This window comes from Triticum aestivum, chromosome 7B (assembly GCF_018294505.1).
Source record: "Triticum aestivum cultivar Chinese Spring chromosome 7B, IWGSC CS RefSeq v2.1, whole genome shotgun sequence".
Taxonomy (NCBI): Eukaryota; Viridiplantae; Streptophyta; class Magnoliopsida; order Poales; family Poaceae; genus Triticum; species Triticum aestivum.
In genome coordinates, this window is record NC_057813.1 from 753,227,408 (window position 1) to 753,231,678 (window position 4,271).

Here is a 4,271-nt window from a genome sequence, read left to right on the forward strand (position 1 = left end):
TGGTTTCGTCGTTGACCCATTCAAAAACTGACGTGTGCGGCATCTGGATGGTGCATGGGATCAAACCGCTTAGTTGGTGTTGCGAGTGCGAGTTGCTGAGTGAACATTCACTCATTGCACATTATGTCTTCTTTTTTCCAACAAAAGCACTAATGGCATATACTTATCTCTTTTTGTGCGATAAAACTTCCAATCTATTAATCTTCAATCATGACAGTATAACCAACACCAGAAATAATAAAAATTACATCCGGATTTATAGACTACCTAGCGACGACGACTACAAGCACTGCTACATAAGGTTCAACATGACATGTACTATCTCGGTTGTAGAGAACATTTTCATTCTTCCAAAAATGAAAATAAAAGCCCATTCTCTGTTGTTGTCATGACATAGGTTGAAGATGACATGACATAGCGCTTTTGGTTTCTTGAAAAAATCAGATCGCTCCCCTATTCATCGTAGAATTACGCCAAAGCTAGGCTATTGGAGCCGAGACTCGAGGGCATGATCAATCCACACCGTTTGTAGAAACTGTTCGCCAAACCTAATCGAGATGCCATGACTTGTTGGATCCAGATGCCATCACTTAGTGTATCTAGATGCCATGACTTGGTTGATCCAGATGCCATGACTTAGTGGACCTCCATCATGCCGATCTACCTACTCCTTGTTCCGGGTGCACTCGAACGCGAATGGGAACGATATAGAGAAACAAATGATGTGAGTGAAGAGCAACGTAGGAATTGTATGGTATGGTAACTAACCAGAAGCAGGGCCCATCCAATCAGCATGAAAGCAAGGATGTAGACGAAGATGTTGAGAGATGTCATGTGGGTGATTGCTCTTAAGATTACGAGGATGGAGATGAATGTTACGAATATCAGCCCATTGATCAGCCAGAAGACAAGCCGGAACTCCATGCTGAACCTCCTGCCAACTAAGACACCCTGCAAAGAAGAATCGTGACGACTGAGTGTTCCAGAACTTTATTATTTACATTCATAACAAGGAGCATGACTAGAATCACAACCCATCAGTCTGCAGTGGGAATCCTCTTCGACATCCTTGTGGCTCGCGGGTTCTCTCTCCCAAATGTAGGGAAGATATGGGAGCTTGCGGACGCGCCTGGTCAGTCTTCCACATAGGATGCGGCCCACCAAACCAGCCTTCTCTTTCTTTATTAATTTTTTCTCTCTCTTTATCTCCACAAATCCCGTGCAAGTGATCGGAAATATAAGGGAGAAAATGATGTATGACAGCATGGACGGACAAATAAGAGCTCAAAACAGACACACCAGTCACGCCCCAGTTTGGTTGAATTTGCGCTGTGTTTGTGCCGTAATTTAAATCTTCAAAAAAATGTGGGCGCCGCGACTGGGGGGAGCGCTCGGCCATGCTTTGAACAGGAGACAACGAGAGGAGAGGAAGGAAGGGGGAGAAATGGCGCGTCGGCGGTGGAGGCTCTGTGCGTGTCTCTGGCATGCTGGGGGTCGGCTTATATAGGCGGACGCGCTGCGTACGCGTGGCCGCCGCGTGTACGCATGGCGGGCGAGGGGACGCGCGTCGTCCGGTCTTCACTGCGCCGCCCGTGAGGCATCAATGGAGGCTGACCGGCGCGGCAGCGTGCGGCAGCTTTGGCATTGATTCGCCGCGGTAAATGAGGCGATGAGGACGACGAAGCGCAAGAAGAGAGACGAGTCGCTGGCAAGGAGGGCCCGCGGCCCTTTCGCGCTAAAAACGATTCTCCCGGGGCCCCCGAGCGCCCCCAGCGCGCCGGGTTTGGGTTGGGCCCGCCGGCACCAATTTCGGTAAGAGACGGCGAAAACTGGGCTCTTGCGGGCGCGACTGGACCGATTTTTTGACGCCGGCAGCCGAAAAGTTGCCTGGGGTGCCTTGTTGGGAGCGCAGCTGAAGATGCTCTAACGACGCAGCCTGTAGTGATGGGTCTAGTGAGTGAGTATTCATGAGGGACGGGACAAGGTCTGCGCCGCCGGCCACATAAGCAAGGGGAAAAGATTAAAGGGGTGTGCATTGCCGGCCATCACCAATTTTCACTCGACATCTTTCTATTCTCCCATCCCACTTGTTTGAGAATAACACCAAACCTGCTTCACACCACAGAATCTACTCTTGTTTTAGTCTCTGAACGTACGCACGCCTCCTCTATAGAGCATGCATGGGGTGAAATTCAACATAAAATTAATTTACGATCCTTTTCCAGATCCTATATAAGCACCGTCGCTGCCGGCCTAGCACATCTAGTTGACCGTTCAAGCAAAAGCACCAAACAAAAGCTTGCAAATGAAGTATCGAAATGTTTCGTAAGCATGCATGTGAGTTAGCCATCTTTTTACGAAGACAGAAGGTTGAACTAACGACCTATATATACATAGCTAAGCCGGTGTCCCTTTCTCCAGTGTCATGTTAATTACCCATTTCCTTCGTTTTGAAACATAAGTCTTTTTAGATTCTACTGCAGACTACACACAGGTGTATATAAACATACTTTGTATAGTCTGTAATAGAATCTCTAAAGACTTATATTTAAGAACGGAAGGAGTAGAAAGATTTTCTTCATCCCCAGCCCTCATTAGAAGAAGGCCTTCATAATGGCCCAAAAATTAAAAGCAGACCCAGAGCATATACTCTACTGGCTACTGGTGGCTATAGCTTTTTCAAGTGGCCATACATTCATTTTTTGCAACAAACATATAACCCTACTCTACTGGCTACTGGTGGCTAAAAGCCTAAAACAATGTTGACCACCGGTGACTAGGAAAGAAATATGATCCAATCTTTGTACGTGTGCATTAAATTAATACGTCGAGCATTGTGAGACGCAGAAAGAGAGAGTTATCTCAATGTACTCCCTCCGTTTCTTTTTAATCTGCATATAAAATTTGGTGAAAGTCAAACTTTATAAAGTTTGACTAAGTTCATAGAAAAAATATCAACATCTATAATACAAAAGTTATATGTTATGAAAATTGATTTCATCACGCATCTAATAATATTGACTTCATAGTGTGAACGTTGATATCTTTTTCTAGAAAGCCAGTTAAACTTTATAAAGTTTGACTTTGACCAAATTTTATATGCAAACTAAAAAGAAACAGAGAGAAACATAGAAGAGTACAGTTAGTAAAGACCAGCCGTTGTGTGGCGCTGTAGGACGATGCGCAGCTGATCGGATATCCGTCCAGCGCGGCCGCTGTTTGCTCCAAGAAGATAACCAACCGCCCATCACGGCCGCCGGAAGAAGGAAGGAACCAGGTAGAGAACTCCAGCAAGGCAACGACGCCGGTCATCGGGATCCTATACCGATCGGTCTGGTGACAAGGTGTGCGCCGCCGGCCACATAAACAAGGGGAAAGATTAAAATGGCCTTTCGGTTGTGTATGCAACCGGGGCTGTGCATTGCCGGCCATGCACAATTTCCACCCGACTTCAACTAAACAATTTCCAAACCTGGTTCACACAATTTGCTCTTGTTTCTTCACTGAAAGAAACCCCGGTTAGAGTGCATGGGGTAGAATTCAATATAAAATAAATTTATATCCTTCTATTTTACTGTAAAAATAAAGATGGTTATCTATTTTTCACTATTCCTATTTCAGAAACAGGACAAACAACAGATATATTGTAAATTTAAACCACCTTTTCCCGAAATCTGCAGATAATAAGATGCACATCTAGAGACCAAAGATACTATCAAAAAGGTTACATGTTTTTTTTTCAGAACACACATGAGACTTGTTTGTGTTTGTGTTAAGATTGGCGAGAAGTTTGTTACTGACTATTGGAGCAACACATGGACAAGCCCTAACTGCCCGCTCTATCCGCCTGAAAGAACAAAATGGAGTACTCCCCTGCAAGCCCACCAGTACGTGCCCGCCTTCAGAGATGCATCTCTGCTCTATCTTTTATCGCAATAGTCTCCGGAAGATCGGAGATCCTGTTGAACACCCTATTGTTTCTTTCGATCCACATAAATCAAAAACTAACCCCGCCAAGCAATGATATCTCATAACGCAACAAAAGCGCGGTGCCGCCATAACATTTGTGGCCACCATTGGACGATGTCGATCGAATGCATGGGGTTGAAACGATGGAGCCAATAGGGTACGCGGAGTGAGTACCAAACTTGGCGGGAGAGGGATCACCCAAGCATCATGTGTTGCAGGTCTTCACCTCCCTAATTGCACAGTCGGCAACATGGTGGATTTGGAAGATGGCCTTGAGCGAGACGGTTCACCATACAAATCTC